Source organism: Pecten maximus, chromosome 18 (genome assembly GCF_902652985.1).
Source record: "Pecten maximus chromosome 18, xPecMax1.1, whole genome shotgun sequence".
NCBI classification, from domain to species: Eukaryota; Metazoa; Mollusca; class Bivalvia; order Pectinida; family Pectinidae; genus Pecten; species Pecten maximus.
Genome location: NC_047032.1, coordinates 21,826,201 through 21,848,288, shown reverse-complemented (window position 1 = coordinate 21,848,288; position 22,088 = coordinate 21,826,201). Strand labels below are relative to the sequence as shown.

The window sequence follows — 22,088 nt, the reverse complement described above, 5'->3', positions numbered from 1 at the left end:
TTTTCGCATTTCTCAAAAGATACGCAGTATTTTAGTTTCAAAGTTTACTTTATGTATGTAAGTGTTTATGTATGTATGTGTGTATCTGTGTGCTACCGCTTCAAATCATATTGTGTATGGCCAGGGGTGGTATTTTTGTACAATAAGTAACCATTTTGATAAAGCTCATATAGAAATGTCATAATGACTTTTCCGCTTACACTGGTAAAGGGATGTTGAAGAGGACTGTGGATGTCTTGGAATTTCTTGGGAGAGTAACCACTCCGATAATATGTATACACAGAATATGAAATCTAGCTTTCACCCGAGGTACGTTCTAGAAGAAACTAAAATGCGAGGCATGCATTGTCAGAAAAAAAAAACCAATTGGATTAAACTACAGAGTCGTTAGCGTTTCGGTTCATATCAATTTCATCTGGTGACTGTTTTGATTTTGACGAAAACATATTTAGTTATAACCATGATTTGTTGCATTTGATGTAGTAATCACAGTTACAAAAGTGTTAAACCTCTGCGTTCACACGTTAGAACTTTTTTTTCAGAATCCGCTAGAACTTCCATTTTCTCCAATTTTATACTGAAAGGTATTAATTTGTCCACCAGGATTGTTGATTCACTTGTCAAATATGCCTTATACATACGGGATAAATATGGCGGGAAATCTTAACAAAGACCTAGATATTGGCGGGAAAGAAGAGCCAGCGTAGAAAAAGTAGGCAACTATACGTTGACAACACCAATAGCATTGTTCTTTCCACATCTGTCGGATATTAATCTAATCAATCCATATCGAAATACTTTCCAAAGTGAAACTTTGTTTTCATTTATCATTTAGAATTGTTTACGCATCGAGAGTAGTACACAGTAAATGTTTAATAACAGCCCGGCTAGCTCAGTCGGTAGAGCACGAGACTCTTAATCTCGGGGTCGTGGGTTCGAGCCCCACGTTGGGCGTCAATTTTTATTGCCCGTAAATCTCAATGATATTATTTAGCTTATATATAGCTTATATTTAGTTGACAGGAAGTTACACATGTAGCTATCAATTACACATGAAAAGTCGTCTGCACAACACGTTTCCGAATGATCGTTAAGCAAATATTATAGCAGAATTCTTTTACAGTATATAATTCTTCGAAAACGTGGAAAAAAGCGTTTATATGAGAGTTAAACGAGGAGCATATAATGTATTAGTTTTGTTTCTGTTCTCTCTAGAAATAATTAGTTAAAAAGAAAGAGGAAAAAAAATCCCGCGAGCCGGAGTCGAACCAGCGACCTAAGGATAGCTTTGAGATTTACCACTACAGTCCTCCGCTCTACCAACTGAGCTATCACGGGTGACATACATCCTTAATGAGACAGTTTTCTAAACGTCCATCAACTCGAATGGCAAATAATCAGCGACCAGGAAGTTGACGTTCCGATATGGATCTATTTCACGAAAATCGGACGAGTAACGCCAATAGATTAACAAATGTCAAATAGTTTAGCCAAATTTCATTCCCACATATCCAATGAAATAATGAGATATCGTCTGCATTGACACTTCTTGGTGAAAAATAGAATTGCTAAAAACATTGCCTTCTTTACAGAGGTATTAAAAAAGGATGTAGATCAATGACATACAATGTGACTACAATTGTCAGTAAATAAAACAACTTGATCGACAATGTTGCCATAAAACAATGCCTAGTTGTCTCTGCAATTTTATTCAATCTATTCAATCGGAGCAATCACATAGTTCGTACGTCTTACAGTATATGCGTCGGTGGTGTAACGGTCAGTCGATCCGGGTTCGACTCCCGGCCGACGCACATCACATATATATTTTTTTGGTTATCATCCTCACGTTTCTAATGATAATGGTTTAAAGTATTTTGATGCATCTATTGTCCTAAGGTATTTCAAAATATTCGAAATGAAATTGATACATTCACAGCAAAGCAATAAAGTCGGTAAAAAGACATCATATATACGGTTTTTTAAGATAAATCTTTATCACGTACTTTCCACTGAACTGCCCAGCGATAGACTTGAGTTTTACATTTGATTCAGTACTAAACTCTGCGTTAACTATCCATTCCGTCTGTCTTCTTTATGAGAACATCATAGACCGAAAGATTAAACGCAGTGATATTCAACGAAAGTGACAAATGTCTGGATGATTTGTCCAGTTTAAGGACAAGTAAGTGAATCAAACGATTTCAAAGGTAATAGCCGCGACGAAAACGCCTCTCGGCAATTTACTAATAAACTAATCCGCTGAACAGGTATCGACGCATCATCAATTGTATTTTGTTGTTGTTTCCTTTCGTTATTACTTCCGCGAACAATTTGTTGTTTTCGCATTTCTCAAAAGATACGCAGTATTTTAGTTTCAAAGTTTACTTTATGTATGTAAGTGTTTATGTATGTATGTGTGTATCTGTGTGCTACCGCTTCAAATCATATTGTGTATGGCCAGGGGTGGTATTTTTGTACAATAAGTAACCATTTGGATAAAGCTCATATAGAAATGTCATAATGACTTTTCCGCTTACACTGGTAAAGGGATGTTGAAGAGGACTGTGGATGTCTTGGAATTTCTTGGGAGAGTAACCACTCCGATAATATGTATACACAGAATATGAAATCTAGCTTTCACCCGAGGTACGTTCTAGAAGAAACTAAAATGCGAGGCATGCATTGTCAGAAAAAAAAAAACCAATTGGATTAAACTACAGAGTCGTTAGCGTTTCGGTTCATATCAATTTCATCTGGTGACTGTTTTGATTTTGACGAAAACATATTTAGTTATAACCATGATTTGTTGCATTTGATGTAGTAATCACAGTTACAAAAGTGTTAAACCTCTGCGTTCACACGTTAGAACTTTTTTTTCAGAATCCGCTAGAACTTCCATTTTCTCCAATTTTATACTGAAAGGTATTAATTTGTCCACCAGGATTGTTGATTCACTTGTCAAATATGCCTTATACATACGGGATAAATATGGCGGGAAATCTTAACAAAGACCTAGATATTGGCGGGAAAGAAGAGCCAGCGTAGAAAAAGTAGGCAACTATACGTTGACAACACCAATAGCATTGTTCTTTCCACATCTGTCGGATATTAATCTAATCAATCCATATCGAAATACTTTCCAAAGTGAAACTTTGTTTTCATTTATCATTTAGAATTGTTTACGCATCGAGAGTAGTACACAGTAAATGTTTAATAACAGCCCGGCTAGCTCAGTCGGTAGAGCACGAGACTCTTAATCTCGGGGTCGTGGGTTCGAGCCCCACGTTGGGCGTCAATTTTTATTGCCCGTAAATCTCAATGATATTATTTAGCTTATATATAGCTTATATTTAGTTGACAGGAAGTTACACATGTAGCTATCAATTACACATGAAAAGTCGTCTGCACAACACGTTTCCGAATGATCGTTAAGCAAATATTATAGCAGAATTCTTTTACAGTATATAATTCTTCGAAAACGTGGAAAAAAGCGTTTATATGAGAGTTAAACGAGGAGCATATAATGTATTAGTTTTGTTTCTGTTCTCTCTAGAAATAATTAGTTAAAAAGAAAGAGGAAAAAAAATCCCGCGAGCCGGAGTCGAACCAGCGACCTAAGGATAGCTTTGAGATTTACCACTACAGTCCTCCGCTCTACCAACTGAGCTATCACGGGTGACATACATCCTTAATGAGACAGTTTTCTAAACGTCCATCAACTCGAATGGCAAATAATCAGCGACCAGGAAGTTGACGTTCCGATATGGATCTATTTCACGAAAATCGGACGAGTAACGCCAATAGATTAACAAATGTCAAATAGTTTAGCCAAATTTCATTCCCACATATCCAATGAAATAATGAGATATCGTCTGCATTGACACTTCTTGGTGAAAAATAGAATTGCTAAAAACATTGCCTTCTTTACAGAGGTATTAAAAAAGGATGTAGATCAATGACATACAATGTGACTACAATTGTCAGTAAATAAAACAACTTTATCGACAATGTTGCCATAAAACAATGCCTATTGTCTCTGCAATTTTATTCAATCTATTCAATCGGAGCAATCACATAGTTCGTACGTCTTACAGTATATGCGTCGGTGGTGTAACGGTCAGTCGATCCGGGTTCGACTCCCGGCCGACGCACATCACATATATATTTTTTTGGTTATCATCCTCACGTTTCTAATGATAATGGTTTAAAGTATTTTGATGCATCTATTGTCCTAAGGTATTTCAAAATATTCGAAATGAAATTGATACATTCACAGCAAAGCAATAAAGTCGGTAAAAAGACATCATATATACGGTTTTTTAAGATAAATCTTTATCACGTACTTTCCACTGAACTGCCCAGCGATAGACTTGAGTTTTACATTTGATTCAGTACTAAACTCTGCGTTAACTATCCATTCCGTCTGTCTTCTTTATGAGAACATCATAGACCGAAAGATTAAACGCAGTGATATTCAACGAAAGTGACAAATGTCTGGATGATTTGTCCAGTTTAAGGACAAGTAAGTGAATCAAACGATTTCAAAGGTAATAGCCGCGACGAAAACGCCTCTCGGCAATTTACTAATAAACTAATCCGCTGAACAGGTATCGACGCATCATCAATTGTATTTTGTTGTTGTTTCCTTTCGTTATTACTTCCGCGAACAATTTGTTGTTTTCGCATTTCTCAAAAGATACGCAGTATTTTAGTTTCAAAGTTTACTTTATGTATGTAAGTGTTTATGTATGTATGTGTGTATCTGTGTGCTACCGCTTCAAATCATATTGTGTATGGCCAGGGGTGGTATTTTTGTACAATAAGTAACCATTTGGATAAAGCTCATATAGAAATGTCATAATGACTTTTCCGCTTACACTGGTAAAGGGATGTTGAAGAGGACTGTGGATGTCTTGGAATTTCTTGGGAGAGTAACCACTCCGATAATATGTATACACAGAATATGAAATCTAGCTTTCACCCGAGGTACGTTCTAGAAGAAACTAAAATGCGAGGCATGCATTGTCAGAAAAAAAACCCAATTGGATTAAACTACAGAGTCGTTAGCGTTTCGGTTCATATCAATTTCATCTGGTGACTGTTTTGATTTTGACGAAAACATATTTAGTTATAACCATGATTTGTTGCATTTGATGTAGTAATCACAGTTACAAAAGTGTTAAACCTCTGCGTTCACACGTTAGAACTTTTTTTCAGGATCCGCTAGAACTTCTATTTTCTCCAATTTTATACTGAAAGGTATTAATTATGATTAAAATGTCATTGTGTTCTACTCTTACAAAATAGATTCTAATTAATCATTATAAGGCCTAGTTAAACTTAACAGTGAGGCTTACTATAATACTAATATTTGTAATTCCTTTAGGATTGGAATAAAAGTCCTGACTCCTGTTAATAATGTGTAATTGTCTCACATTAGGCAACTATTCTGTCAAAATTAATTAGGATTAAATTTCTTGCTCTTACAATATAGATTCTAGTATCTTAATTAATCATCATTAGGCCTAGTAAATTGATTACAGGATTAACTATATATTAAATTTAATGGGTAAAGTTGGCAACAGTTAACCATTCATAACAACTTTTATAGGGACATTTTCTTTGTACTAGTTAAACCGTTAACATTTAACAGTTATGTAGGAGGAGTGGAAAAATGCGCCGGTGTTTGAACCTTGGACCTTGGAACACTATAGCCGGTGCTTTACCAATTGAGCTACCCATACGTTAATGATGCATGAGATAAGAAAATAAAATGTAATACATTATATATAGAGAGAGAGAAAGATTAATTAGCTACCTGGTTGCCGATGATCGACCCATGGCCAGTTATAGCTATCCCAACAATTTTCAGTCCACCAATCATTACTGTCATAAGAAATTGTAAACCGTAAAACAGTCTAATCGTGTCTCTTCAAACTGTCAGATTAATGGTATGGTCTGGACTTTTCAGATATATTCTAACATCTGCATTTTCATATTAAACAGATAGTTTCGCAGACTGCCTTGGCTGCAACATTTGCCATACTGCTGATGATATAACATATTTTTGTACATCTTTATTTGAACACTCTATCTTTAATAAGAAAAAAGGAGAAAGTCATATTTTCAGCAATTAAACACTGGTTATTTTGATTGTTTATATCTAAAGAGCACTCTGATTGACAGATAACATTAATTTTCAAACTCGGGTTTCCAGCGAATTTACACCAAAAATTATAAATTCAAATGTATGTATAATCCTTTAGTCATATATATATTTCTACTTTGCTTCTGGTAAATGAAATCCGGAATTTTGCATACAATGGGTTCTAATTCTATAGTTATTAAGCATAACTTCAAACATCCGGTAGTCGGAATAATGAACAATGAAGAAACTGGAAAAACTGCCACTTTGATTTTAGGTATTTCAAGTACAAGGTATTGTCAACCAAATCTATATGTAAGGCTGAATATATAAGATGTTGGTTACTTGAATCTTCAATATGTGAAAGAAGGAGCAATATGAATTGATATGCATTGATTAAGGGGGCAGATAAATATAAGGTAATTACAATACAGTAAACATATGTTTGGTTATAATTCCCTATTCCAGACTACATTAAGTAAAACTAATTTAACTTGAAGTCGACGGGACCGTGGTAAAACTTTAGTTTAAAATTTGATATTAAGGGTCAACGAAATAATTCAAAAACGAAACCGGGATTTAAAGTTACTAGTTCAAATTAACACAGTTTAACTGAATATTGCATTTATTTTATTGCAGAATGCCAGGACATATCTACCCTTCGTTCAGAAGGAACCAGGCTGGAGAGCTTCTGCTGACTGATTCCTCGGAGGGCCGTTTGGCTGGAAGAGACAGACCAGCATGGTCACCACCGTTAAACCACGAGGAAGTGCACCGTGAGGCATGTGACAGGGTTGAAGCCAGGCAAGGGGATGTACATGATGATAAGGATGTACTGGGTAAGTTTGATATATATATATGATCTTGCACTCATGGCTATAGGTTATTTACTGTGCTCTACTGTAGTATACTCTAATGTACAGTACTGTACTATAATGAACACGTAATATACTGTTATGTACATGACTATAATGAACTATGCTGTACTGTAATGTCATGTACTATAATGTATTGTAATGTACATGACTATAATGAATTATTATACCTTTCATCATTTAACTCTATATAAAAGGTAGCTGACAATGGAAATGCTATTTGAGACACATCCTCCAAAAATGCTATATATTGATATAAGCAGGTTGATAGTCCAAAGTGCTATTTACCCGGAATGAGCACATTCATATTTTTGCGGATTTTTTGCGGATTTTTTGCAGATTTTTTGCTTTGTTCTTAGAATCGACTGGAAATCAAAATTTTAAAATAAACCTATTTGCATCAGAGAGTGCTTAAGAAGTCCAAAACAATAGATTCACCAGCAGATCCATATGTAGGAAAAGAAGCAGAACCACAAGCATATATATATACCGTTACCTATATATACCAGCACTTAACGTTAACCTCATTTGTTTCATCATAGCTGAACAAATAAGGTTTGACGAATGCACAATTTTGTAAAATATGTGAAGGAGTACATCAATGGCAGGTAAAACTGACTGTTTATCAGGTAGCACATCTTTCAAAAGTGAAATCCATGTGTGGCATGGAAACAGCAAACGACACAAAGACATACATGATGCTGTCGTTGCTTCTAAGTCAAGTGGCAGAGTCAAACAAGATTTATAAAAGACAACATAAACAGTGTGAATAAACTGTCAAATACAGAAATAAAATGTTTTGTTTTTAATACTTGTACCTCTGTTTATACATCACACCATGATTGGTGTAATGTTATTTTTGATTTAAAAATTCACTTAAATGAAACATATCTAGTACATACTAGTAATATCTCAAATTAAATTGTTGCTGGGAAGAGCATGTGGCAAGTAAAATTCAGAGGTCACTCGCCACATGGCTAGTAATTCCTAAATGCCACTTTGAGGCCTGACTACTCTCTACTCTGCTCTACTGCTATCTACCCTTCTTCTCTCTCCTCTACCCTTGCTACTCTGCACCACTAGACACTGTCGCGTCTGCTACGCTTCCGACCCTTACGCGACGGGACGCTACAGCGACGCGTACGCGACGGACGCACGCCGGCGCTACGCGACGCGACGAGACGCGACGCTACGCGAAGCGAAGCGACCCGTACCCTGGATCCCGACGCGCGCAGACTGCTCGGACGCGACCCTACCCTGGACGTCGACTGGACTCGACTTAGATACGACGCGGGACGAGAAGCTGACCCGACATACGCGCTGGCTACGCGATCGCGACGACGCCTGAGTCGACCCTTCTACTTACCCTTCTTACTCTACTCTACTCTTAACTCTACTCTCTCTACTCTACCTACAACTCTCTACTATAATTTACTCTAAAAAATGCTACTCTAATCTACCATAACACTACCCTACCATACTTACCCCTACCCTACTCTACTCTACCCTACCCCACCCTACCCTACTCTACTCTACTCTACCCTAAGACTCTCTACTCGTTTCCGAATGATCGTTAAGCAAATATTATAGCAGAATTATTTTACAGTATATAATTCTTCGAAAACTTGGAAAAAAGCGTTTATATGAGAGTTAAACGAGGGGCATATAATGTATTAGTTTTGTTTCTGTTCTCTCTAGAAATAATTAGTTAAAAAGAAAGAGGAAAAAAAATCACGCGAGCCGGAGTCGAACCAGCGACCTAAGGATAGCTTTGAGATTTACCACTACAGTCCTCCGCTTTTTTTATCTTTAAAATATACTTTTAATTTTCCCAGCAAATAGGACCCCCGGGGTTGGGGCCCCGAAGGCTCCTCACAGTGCATATTATATATATCCAAAATTAAAATTATCAGAATATAATCAACGCATTATCACAGTCTAGCTAATTTTCACATTCTAATATGCATAATTTCACTGTAGCTTAATACACCTTAAGTGTTACTGAAATACATGTACTCTCAAGCTAAAGCTTTATCAAATCGATAAGACATATATTGCCAAGTTATCATTTCCCAGAGACATATCCACATCCTTTAGTAATGTATTATCAGCAACAATATATTTTCTGAACAATTTGTAATCTTTCTTAATGTGATAATAATGCTTGATGTAATCAAAATTCTTTCTAAATGTGTATTTGAAGAAAGTTTTCACATCCAATTTTGACATATTATTCACAACTAGATTGTGCCTCTTAAGAATGCAATAACGCACTACTCCTAAAAGAAATTGATAAAAAAAGGATTTGTACGTTTGATCTTACGAGTATAACCAAGAAGTAGGAGACTTCCAAGTGAAACATTTGTAAGATATGTTTGATCAGCACCCGAAAAAAGTTTCTTGATTAACATTTGGATATAATCTAAAAATTCGGAAAGCTCAGAACAATCTATCAACAAATGCTGTAATGTTTCCGCTTCGGATTTACATACCTGACATTCATCACTGTCAACTCTGCCAATTTTCTTTAACTTTTCCAAAGTAAATATGGCGTTATGCACAATACGAAAATGAACATCAATAATATCACAAGGGAAAAATGGAATATACATACTTGCAAAAACTGATGAAAGACAAACATTTTGAAAAACTTCTGACCAATAGTCTGATGATTTCGGGGTTTTGAAGCAATAACGAATAAAACAAGAATAAAAATCACGGGTGGTTTTGGGATATAATTGCACAGCTGTCCCATTACCATCCTTATATATAACATATGGTCTAGAATCCGGTCTCATATTATTATGTACATTGTTAAGAATCACTTATTTATATTGCACTGAGATACATGTCATAATTTTATTATAATCACACAAAAGTATATTTTTAGAAATATCATGGCTACTCTCTCTGACGATATCCTCTAAGGCATCTGAAGAAAGAAACTTTGACACAACTTCTAACGTCATATGCTTAAGCTTAACTATACCTGCACTGGCAAGGTATTCAATAAACATGGGCTTGCCATCCTTTGGAAAATTAAAATTAAAAAACAATGGTTGTTCATAGACAAAAAATGTATCTTCAATATAACAAACTTCATTCACTGTCTGAAAGGCATACCAAGCTTTTAACATTTCATGATAAACAATAGGTAAAGATTTCAAATATTTGTCCGGAAACTTGCAATGAATAACTTCAGCATCCAAGATTTGAATTAAGTATTCTATTAAAGAAATAACTACACATATACTTCCAAACAGCCGTACATGATGTATCTAACCACCTAAATAAAAACTTCAATCTGAAAGATCTGAGCTTTAACTCAATATCAGGAATATTTAATCCACCATCTTTTCTTTTACCAATTATAGTGTCATAAGCTACTAAATGGGCACCTCTCTGCCATAAAAAATCAGTAGATAACTTCTTAATATCTTTAATTACTGTCAGAGGTATTGTTTGGGAGGTTAAACAATACCAACACCTAGACATCAATAAGGACGTGATTACAGTTGCTCTTCCTTGAAGAGTTAATTTTCTTGTGACCATAATCTTAATATATTTCTTATAGAACAAACTTTGCCCTCCCAATTCTTTTCATTACATTAATTCAAATCAACACCGACATAAACTCCTAGAACACAAATAGCTCGATCACACAATTTTATACACAATTTTTCAACTTCTTCATTTGATATAGCACCTTTACCAACACATAGAAGTTCTGACTTTTCTTTATTTACTCTGGCACCAGATCCCTTGCTATATATTTCTAATATATTAAAAACGTTCTCTATAGATTCTTTATTGCTCAGGGTCAAAGTTGTATCATCTGCATGTTGATAAACTTTTGACTCAAAGTCAGTATTAGGCACTCTGATACCTGATATATCCAGAGACTTATGAATCATTTTACCCCGGGGTTCCGCAGCTAAAACGTAGAGCATTGCTGAAATCGGACACCCCTGACGGACTGAATTTTGTACAGGGAAAAAGCGAGTCAAATTACCATTATATTTAACTGAACTAGAATTTTTTGTATAAAAAATCTTAATCCAATCAACAAAGTTTTTACCAAAACCAAATTCCTCTAAAACCTTAAATAAATAAGAATGACTAACACGATCAAATGCTTTTTCTTGGTCAATTTTGATGACATACCCTTCAAAATCTTCCTGATTAGCGATATCAATAATGTCTCGAAATATCACGACCAATTACACAACAAGACTGATTTTCTGAAATACTTGTAGGTAAAACCGATTTGAGTCTATTAGACATTACTCGGGCTAGAATTTTGTAATCCACATTTAGGAGACTAATAGGTCGCCAGTTTTTTAACATGGACTTATCGCCCCTTTTCTTGTAAACCAGGTTAATTACTCCTTATCTCATAGTTCTGGTCAATTCTCTATCATCCCAGATACTCTGAATAACACGAGGAAATATACATTTTAATTCTTCAAAAAAGTGACAATAAAATTCAACAGTAAGTCCGCCTAAGCCAGGACTTTGACCTCTTGACATACCAGACAAAGCAGTTTTGATTTCGTCAGCAGTTATCACTGAATCACATTTAACTCTATCTTCATCTGTAACAGTTTTATCAATGAACGATACAAGTTTATCAATATCTTCACTATCTGTATCAATACAATTATACAACTTATTATAAAAATCATAGATTACATCAGACATCTCATTACAATTATTCGACACATTTCCATTTGCAGTACGTAAACATTTTATAGTATTAGAATTTTGCCTAAACTTTTCCAATCTTAAAAAATAACCTGTATTTTTGTCTCCATCTACAGCCCACTTGGCTTTTGATCTTAGAACCGCACCATTACATTTTTCTCTTTCATATTTTTCGAGACTTTGACGCAAATCCTCATATTTGTGACAATCAAAGGATTTCCCATTAGCTATAGCACAGGAAAAATACTGCAGCTTATTTTGAATTTTATAATATTCCGACCGACGCTTCATGTTACGGTCTTTACCATACACTTGCGAAAATTTCTTTATCTTATTTTTCAGATTATCCCACCAAACCTTGGGTTCATCTGTATATAAAAAACACCTCTTAGCATCATTAATCATAGATTTGATCTTATCATTAAACTCATCGTCAAGCAAAACACAATTGTTAAACATCCATATGCCTGGACCTTTACTACCCCGATCACAGTCAATTTTCATAACAACAAAACAATGATCACTGAAAGCAGTATCATTATAATACACATTTTGAACATAAGGATTAAGTCCTTTCGAAATTAAAAAAATAGTCAATGCGACTTTGAGATAAATTACCATTACTAACCATTTTCCGAGAAAAAACAGCACAATTTTCATTTCTGTTTCTCCAAATATCATACACCCCACATGTAAACATTAAACTTTTCAATGCCGACACATTGGAATTTACCTGGTGTGCAGTCAAGCCTAGTCCGATCTAGTGTCGAGAGAGTGGTATTAAAATCACCCCTGTAATCATGTTGTCCGAAAATGGAACAAGCCAATCTTTCAACTTATCAAAAAAAGCTTTTTATCACTCACAATATTGGGCGCATATATATTAACAATATTCAATTCCACATCCTCTATTCGGATTTTAATACGTAAAACTCTTCCGTCATATCCGTCATAATCAATTAAACCATCTTTAAAAGTATTATTAATTAAAATCGCAACACCTTTTCTGTTATCATTACTATTATTATATACAATCTTTCCTTGCCACAAGTGGCGTATTTGATTAACAAACATATCGTCCCAAAAAGTTTCTTGTAATAATACTACTTGATAATAATTACATTGACAATATTCAAATAAATTCCTAATTTTAACAACATCTCTTAAACCATTCACATTTAATGATAAACATGTAAACATTAAAGTAAATAACAAGAAAGAGTTCATTTCGGTAAACCTTTAACTTTTTTAGCCTTCTTCTTTCTCGTTTTCCTCACGCCAGCCACCCTTACTTTATTTTTGAGGAGATCGCGCTCTTTTCCCGCGTCCTGTTTTTCTGAAAGAGGTACTTCCTCGTCATTTTCTTTTTCAGTCCCATCATCCCAGAATTTACTTTCGGACCGAGCAATCGTGTTTTCCAAGGGAAACACGTCACCGTACGTGAGAGAATCAAATTGTTCAGATATACTTCCCACACTATTCCCGTCATCCAAAGTAATGTCATCGCTCATTGTTTCATCGCTACGAAACTCCAAGCTGTCATTTATATCAACCATGCCACCAGTGGGTACCTCGGCCACAGTATCATCCTTAGATGACACTCCATCATCATCATCAACATCATCATCATCGATTGTCTGTGATATATCACTACTAGCATGTTCAATAGGCCTGCCCCACGCACCTGATTCCGCGTCCTTCAGGTTGGCCCCCGTGTCAAAACATGAGCAGTCGTACCGTCCACATTGGTCACACAATGTATTGACATGCCTGACTACCCGCGAACAGTCACACGCGTATTTCACGTCGCCACAGCGAACACATGGCTGTGTTTTACAGGCCTTGCGAAAATGCCCCTGGCCTCCACAGGTAAAACACACAAACTGGGGACAGTCTCTAAATAGATGATCTTCCGAATAACACAATGAACACACCTTCAGCTGATTGTCGTGTATAACACGATGATATTCTGTACCGAATTTCATTGTGTACGGCAGTGACTTTAACGTTTGGGGAAGTTTTACGCGTACATATCTCGTGCCGTCCGCGACATTAGTTCCTCTATAAAAACGACGTTTGATTGGGGAAACAAGTTCAACACCAAGCTTTTCAAGCTTTTCCTTTATTTCTCCGTCGTCAATATATGCAGGAAGATGCATAAAACTAACCAAAGTAAATTTCTTTGTGACGTCATTACACTCGTATCTTTTCCCTTCAATTAATACACCGTCTAATAAAAGGTTAATCCCCGCACGCCCCTCTAGGGTAACCTCATACAAATTCCCAGATTTGGGAACACAGGCAAAAACAGCCCCATCACCACACAGTTCAGTTATGACATCAATCACTTTGTGAGCTTTTAATGACTTGTTATCAATGACATTAATAATAACAGTATTGTCCTTCACATAACGTCTCTTAGCACTAGGAACGGCCTGAGAGGGATCGGCGGCAGCCATCCCCCCGGTGTGTACCGACCGAATTGATATATAAATATCAGCAAATTCGAAGATCAAGTCACATTTTCAAAAGTCACATTCAAACAAATAATGTCTATATTGATAAAATATCAAATCAAGCGGGTCTCAGACCCTTGCTTACCACCGATGTTAGTCGATTTCAAAACAGCTCATAGACAGGCGTCCATTTACTTCAAAATCAAAACCGGAAGTCCTCTACCAACTGAGCTATCACTGGTGACATACATCCTTAATGAGACAGTTTTCTAAACGTCCATCAACTCGAATGGCAAATAATCAGCGACCAGGAAGTTGACGTTCCGATATGGATCTATCTCACGAAAATCGGACGAGTAACGCCAATAGATTAACAAATGTCAAATAGTTTAGCCAAATTTGATTCTCACATATCCAATGAAATAATTGCATTGATCAATTCATATAGGATAAATGTTTTTTAAAACAAGCATGTTCTGGGACAGCCTATTGGCTGTACCAGATTAGTGGGGCAAGTTCCCTTAAGATCTAATCAACGGGGTTGTTTCCTTTAATACTAATCAAGCAGCTTCAGGACCTAGATTTTGGGAGCATCTCAAACATCCCTATGACCTAGTTAACCACATTGTGTAGCTAGCCTGCAGCAATTTCAACAGGAACGACAACATTTTTTGAATCCATTCGTCAATCTTATACAATCGTAAGCCATCAAGCCATGGGAAAGACTCAGAAAAGACCAGGACAGGCTCGACAACCTGGCAAACGCCCGAGGCGGTCCCCAGCAAGGTTCGCAGAGGAAAATGGCACAGAGACTAATTCCGAACCACATGTTTTAGAGGAGCCGACGAATGAGATGGCTAACATCGTGGACACGCCAACTGGATCCTCAGGTAACACGTCAAGATGTGGGGGGTCAGCAGATGAGCTACCTGTCGAGTGGGTAACCGGTCCAGATTGTGTGTCAGGCCCGGTGCCGGTTGTTAGTGTGTTTGACGCCATCGGGGACCACGTTCCTCTAAAACTTAGAGAAAAAATTTGGGCTGGGGAGTTTATCGGTCTAGGTGTGCTTTTGAAATCGGCAAGGGATCTTACCAGGGAAATGGACCAGGCGGGGGGGGGGGGGGGGGGGGGGGGGGGGGGGGGGGGGCGAAAATAGTGATGAAGGGTGGAAAACTGGTCGTTCAAAAACACCTCGAGTCGAGACCAATTTACAATATCAATGTTTGGACCAGTGCTTTCATGGTTTTCATGAGTATATTGCTTGAAAAACAACCCGGAAAAGCACAGGAGTTACTAAAGTATATGAGGGATATAAGGCTGGCAGCAAACAGGTCTGGTTCCTCATGGGTCAGGTACGATGAACAGTACCGAATTAAAAAAGTTCGATATCCAAGTTCTTCCTGGGGGGTAATAGATAGCGAGCTATGGCTCCTTTACGTAACGTCGCAAAGAGCGAATGCCCTTGCTGGCCAGCCGAGGGCTGGTAACGACAGTAACATGTCTCCAGGGCGTACCACACATGCAGGCAATGTTTTGGGAGGTCACGAGGGCGACAAAAAACAAACGGACAATTTTCGAGCCCATGGAGCAGAATGCTGGGGGTACAACAAAGGACAATGTGCTTTCGGGCCTAGATGTCGATATAGACATGCCTGTTCAGCATGTGGGGGACAACATCCACAAACGCAGTGTAGACAGAAACCCAGGGGAAACGCATCTTCATAGGCAGAACACGGGTTCATTGTATTCTTTAGGGGGGTCCCCAGTCAATCTGACTCATTTGACAAGGCTATTGTTATCTTAACCATATCATAATGTAGCAAAGGAACTTTTAAATGGTTTTCAGTATGGTTTTCCTTTACAATATAGTGGTCCACGTGCGCCAACCTGTGCTAAGAATTTAAAAAGTGTTAACAGCGATTTAGAAACAGTCAGAGCAAAAATACAAAAGGAGCTATTAGCAGGGAGGATATGTGGCCCATTCATTAATCCACCATTACCAACTCTACGCATTTCGCCCCTTGGTTTGGTCCCTAAAAAAGATGGGGATCTTAGAATGATTCATCATCTCTCATACCCAGCTGGTGAATCTGTGAACGATTTCATCGACGACAGTTCTTGTTCAGTCAAATACTCCAGTGTAGACGATGCAGTGGATTTGGTACAAACCTTGGGTAGGGGTGCACTTTTGGGCAAAATGGACATAAAATCCGCCTTCAGACTACTACCAGTTTACCCAGGCGATTTTGATCAGTTAGGTTTTCAGGTGGACAATCTAATTTATTTTTGATAAATGCCTTCCCATGGGGGCCAGTGTTAGCTGTGCTCTATTTGAGAAATTTTCTACTTTCCTTGAATGGGCAACTAAACAAGATATAGGACAGCCATCGACATCCTTGTTACACTACCTTGATGATTTTTTATTGGGGGGGGGGGGGGGGGGGGGGGGGGGAGGGAGAAGGATACATCTCAGTATTGAGTATATGATGGCATTTCAAAAAATTTGTAAGTTGCTTGGAGTTCCTCTCGCTGACAAAAAAAACAGTGGGTCCATGTAATGTCCTGACATTCCTGGGGGTAGAATTTGACACAAACAATATGATAATTAGGCATCCTTTGGATAAACTATTAGATCTGAAAGAAAAGATCTTAGGCATTTTATCACTTAAAAAGATAACACTCGAAAAACTCCAGTCGTTGATTGGCTCACTTCATTTTGCATGCCGTGTTGTTAGGCCAGGCCGAGCATTTTGTAGAAGGCTTATTGATGCTACCAGAGGAATTAAGCAACCTAAACACAAGATCAGGGTTACCTGTAACATGAGAGCAGATCTACATTCCTGGCTTGATTTCCTTGACGGGTATAATGGGGTGACAGTAATGCCTGACCGACTTTGGACAACAAATGAAACATTGGAATTGTTTACAGACAGTGCGGGTCGGAAGGACTAAGGTTTTGGTATCTATTTTAATAAAAGTTGGGCTTTTGGCCCATGGCCACATGAATGGAGTAACACCCCTATCCTTAGAAATATAACCTTTTTGGAATTGCTACCAGTGTGTGCCGCTCTGGCTATTTGGGGTGATGAGCTTGCTAATAAAAAAGTCTTATTCCATATTGACAACAAAGCGGTAGTAACTATAATAAACAAACAGTCGGCAAAAGACCCTCTAGTTATGGTTTTAGTCCGTAAGCTTGTGGTAAGTTGTTTAAAAGCTAACATATTACTAAAGGCCGAGCATATACCTGGGTGTGTAAATAAAATTGCTGACTCAATTTCTCGTCTGCAGTGGGACAAATTCAGAATTCTGGCCCCAGAGGCAGACCCATGTCCAGTTCAAATACCACCCCACGTCTGGCAGATCTAGATTCGGAAGTCGGTAGGCTGTTGGAGAACCCTATGGCTCTAGGAACTCGGTCCACTTACCAAAATGCGTTCCGGCAGTACGAGCATTACTTAAGTCTGTATGAGCTTCCTGGGGTGTGGCCAGTACCAGTTGATCAATTGTGCAACTATATAGCTTACCTTTCCTTAAATCAGCGTTCCGCATCCACCATCAGAACGTATATTAGTGCAGTGAGTTATATACATAAAATTAAACGTGTTGAAGATTCAACTAAAAGTTTTATTATTTCAAAGTTATTGGAAGGTGTCCGCAGGGGAGGGAATAAACCAGACATCCGTTCCCCTATTAGCAGCCCCTTGCTAAAGAGATTGATAGATTCTCTTGACTCAGTGTGCACCTCTTATTTTGAGGCTGTTTTGTTCAAAGCTGCTTTTTCATTGGCATTCTTCGGTTTTTTACGTGTAGGTGAGTTCACAGCACCAAGTAGCAATTCATCAACTTCTCGTCCCCTACAGTTAGAAGATATTTCATTAGCTGTTGATGACAGTATGTTAAAGGTAATTATAAGGGAATCGAAAACAGATCAAAGAAGGGACTCCCACACTTTGTTGATTAAAAAGTCTAAACTCACACAGATATGTCCAATTTTGTCCATGAAGTCATACCTTAGCAGGAGGTCAGGCAGTCTACCATCAAGACATCTGTTCCTTCATTTTAATGAGGATTTGTTGACTAGATATCAGTTCTCATCTGTTTTGAGAAAAGCCCTGGCTTTCTGCAATATTAATTCAGGACACTATCGTTCCCATAGTTTTCGGATAGGGGCAGCTACTGAAGCTGCTAAGCATGGCATCTCTGAGGACACTATCAAACAATGGGGTAGATGGAAATCTGGAGCTTTCAGGTCTTACATTCGTTTGTTATTTCTGTAGCATAATGGGGGGTAAGTCCAAAAATCTTGGGCTTCAGCGTACAGGTGTTTGTGTGCAATGGCATGGAGTCTCTGGTATGAAATGGGAGCAGCTTAACGCCAAGATGGAGCAGTTATTACAGATGTCAGCACCTCCCCAATATCTAGTTTTACATTTGGGATCAAATGACTTGGTTTCTGTACCATGCAAAGAGCTTTTAACTGATATTAAATGTACTATCTTAAAGCTGAGAGCATTAATCCCCCTCACAACGATAGTGTGGTCAGACATTTTGCCGCGGTGTTATTGGCATGGAGCGAACAAACCTGGCAAAATAGAAGAAAAAAGAAAGATGATAAATAGTAAAGTTAAAACAATCCTCATGAAAGAACAGGGTCGTGTAATCCGTCATCCATCTATTTCGGTGAAGGAATTGTCGCTATATAGATTAGATGGGGTTCATCTATCTGCTTCGGGTAATGATGTGTTCCTCAATGATATTCAAGGGGGTTTAGAAACATTTGTGTCCCACCCATCTGTAACAGTGTTCCCACTTGTCTCCTAATCTCATGTGTCCGGGGGGAGGGGGAGAGGAACCCATGGGTAAAGGGAGGGGGAAAGGGCCTTCTTCGTGGGTGATTCGGTCTAGACCGTCTCATTGTTGACTTCAACCCAGTTCTAGGCTAGGTCTCATCCATGATTTACCATGGGGGGACAGGAATTTTTGTCCACTCCCGAGAAACCGAGGGGGGACATGATAGGTTCAGGTGAGGTCTCATCCATGATTTACCATGGGGGGACAGGAATTTCAGTCCACTCCCGAGAAACCGGGTGGGGTGCCCTAGCTACTTCACTGGTGTTAATTACCAACGGGGAGTTTTTTGTCCAGTGTGGAAAGGTTATATGTTATATAATTTACCCCAGGGACAGGAAATAGATACATACAGTTTATATACATGTTATTGGAGACAATGAAAAAATTACGGTATAAATTATTCTGGGTTGTTGTACGATTGCTCCCACTCAAAAGCTACTTTGGGGGGATGAGGGCAACCCGTGCTACCTGGGTGGCGCTGATGTACCATATATGTATTGGAGAATACAGGCGGTCAGTTTCTGAATTCTTAGGATCCTGCCAGACATCGCTATGGCCTAATATATAGCAATTTATGTAAATTTATGGATATCCTAATTGGGTAAGTGTAAAGACGCTAGTCATAGATCAATTTAGTTCATTAATAAATAATAGTTTATCAGATTGAATTTCTTATTGTCTTGGTTTTTATTGCATTTATCAATTCATATAGGATAAATGTTTTTTAAAACAAGCATGTTCTGGGACAGCCTATTGGCTGTACCAGATTAGTGGGGCAAGTTCCCTTAAGATCTAATCAATAGGGTTGTTTCCTTTAATATTAATCAAGCAGCTTCAGGACCTAGATTTTGGGAGCATCTCAAACATCCCTATGACCTAGTTAACCACATTGTGTAGCTAGCCTACAGCCATTTCAACAGGAACGACAACATTTTCCCTCCCTCCCACCCAATTTACCAGATGGGTTACAGTAGTATATTTTAGCTATGAACTTTAAATTGTGTTAACTGGTACCAACCTTCTGCCCAGAGTTCTCTACATTACAGACTTCAACATACCACAGAGGGGCCTATATGACCACAACCAGTACCGGAGTCTCAGATTGACCTGTGTTTGACTTTTCTACACACGTGTATACCTGGTGTGCTTTGATATGTGAAGGATGACATAAACTTTCACGAACCTTGAGTTATGGGCTTGGACACCTTTTAACCAGGATGTGGTGTGACTTATAATTACATAAATTCTGCAGGTAACCAGTTTACAATTTGACAGTGTTATTTGTGGTTCAAGAATATGAATACATTACATTGGTGTGTCGTGTCTGCTACAAGGAACATTTGCACAGTTACAGACTGGATGGGTAGCTCTTCATCTACGAAACGGATATTGAATTTGATGGACCATGTGTATATGATGTATGTCGTGCATGCAAGTAATGGAACTGAACTTGACTTCCATAGATTGATTGACTTGCATTTTTTATTACATTGTGGAAGAGTGAATGTTGAGTCACTGTGACTAGTGCCTATTTAACAGTATTATGTACATTCAATAATTGCCGATTCTTGTAATACTATAAATTTGGATATTATATCTATGGTATGTATAGTTTTTAGATACTGGAGCTCGGTATGAGTGTTATTTATGTCAATTAACAATATACAGAGAATTAGTGCAAATTACCAAAGATTACACAATGAGGATGATTTATTATATATAATTTGTCATAGCAGGATGGAGATCCAGGTGGGTTGGCGGGATCCTGGGGATTCACACTCGAAGGCGATCATTGTTGACTTCAACCCAGTTCTAGGTTAGGTCTCATCCATGATTTACCATGGGGGGACAGGAATTTTTGTCCACTCCCGAGAAACCGGGGGGGGGGGGGGGGATGATAGGTCTAGGTTAGGTCTCATCCATGATTTACCATGGGGGGACAGGAATTTCAGTCCACTCCCGAGAAACCGGGTGGGGCGCCCTAGCTACTTCACTGGTTTTAATTACCAACGGGGAGTTTTTTGTCCACTGTGGAAAGGTTATATGTTATATAATTTACCACAGGGACAGGAAATAGATACATACAGTTTATATACATGTTATTGGAGACAATGAAAAAATTACGGTATAAATTATTCTGGGTTGTTGTACGATTGCTCCCACTCAAAAGCTACTTTGGGGGGATGAGGCCAACCCGTGCTACCTGGGTGGCACTGATGTGCCATATATGTATTGGAGAATACAGGCGGTCAGTTTCTGAATTCTTAGGATCCTGCCAGACATCGCAATGGCCTAATATATAGCAATTTATGTAAATTTATGGATATCTTAATTGGGTAAGTGTAAAGGCGCTAGTCATAGATCAATTTAGTTCATTAATAAATAATAGTTTATCAGATTGAATTTCTTATTGTCTTGTTTTAATGAGATATCGTCTGCATTGACACTTCTTGGTGAAAAATAGAATTGCTAAAAACATTGCCTTCTTTACAGAGGTATTAAAAAAGGATGTAGATCAATGACATACAATGTGACTACAATTGTCAGTAAATAAAACAACTTTATCGACAATGTTGCCATAATACAATGCCTATTGTCTCTGCAATTTTATTCAATCTATTCAATCGGAGCAATCACATAGTTCGTACGTCTTACAGTATATGCGTCGGTGGTGTAACGGTCAGTCGATCCGGGTTCGACTCCCGGCCGACGCACATCACATATATATTTTTTTGGTTATCATCCTCACGTTTCTAATGATAATGATTTAAAGTATTTTGATGCATCTATTGTCCTAAGGTATTTCAAAATATTCGAAATGAAATTGATACATTCACAGCAAAGCGATAAAGTCGGTAAACAGACATCATATATACGGTTTTTTTAAGATAAATCTTTATCACGTACTTTCCACTGAACTGCCCAGCGATAGACTTGAGTTTTACATTTGATTCAGTACTAAACTCTGAGTAAACTATCCATTCCGTCTGTCTTCTTTATGAGAACATCATAGACCGAAAGATTAAACGCAGTAATATTCAACGAAAGTGA

The 22,088-nt window shown here is 37.8% G+C and overlaps 1 long non-coding RNA gene and 4 other non-coding genes across 5 annotated transcripts; 3 read left to right on the top strand and 2 right to left on the bottom strand.

The window, feature by feature from the left end:
* The first annotated feature begins 881 nt into the window (after positions 1–881).
* Positions 882–954, top strand: Trnak-cuu. Its single transcript has one exon. It is a non-coding gene; the product is annotated as a tRNA-Lys (tRNA).
* Positions 955–1,248: 294 nt separating this feature from the next.
* On the bottom strand, positions 1,249–1,338 carry Trnay-gua. The gene is given in 2 exon segments: positions 1,249–1,284; positions 1,302–1,338. It is a non-coding gene; the product is annotated as a tRNA-Tyr (tRNA).
* A 1,884-nt stretch (positions 1,339–3,222) lies between these two features.
* Positions 3,223–3,295, top strand: Trnak-cuu. Its single transcript has one exon. It is a non-coding gene; the product is annotated as a tRNA-Lys (tRNA).
* A 294-nt stretch (positions 3,296–3,589) lies between these two features.
* Trnay-gua lies at positions 3,590–3,679 on the bottom strand. Its single transcript is given in 2 exon segments — positions 3,590–3,625; positions 3,643–3,679. It is a non-coding gene; the product is annotated as a tRNA-Tyr (tRNA).
* Positions 3,680–20,050: 16,371 nt separating this feature from the next.
* LOC117316849 lies at positions 20,051–21,435 on the top strand. The gene is made up of 2 exons (XR_004530016.1): positions 20,051–20,853; positions 20,945–21,435. It is a non-coding gene; the product is annotated as an uncharacterized LOC117316849 (long non-coding RNA).
* Positions 21,436–22,088: the final 653 nt, after the last annotated feature.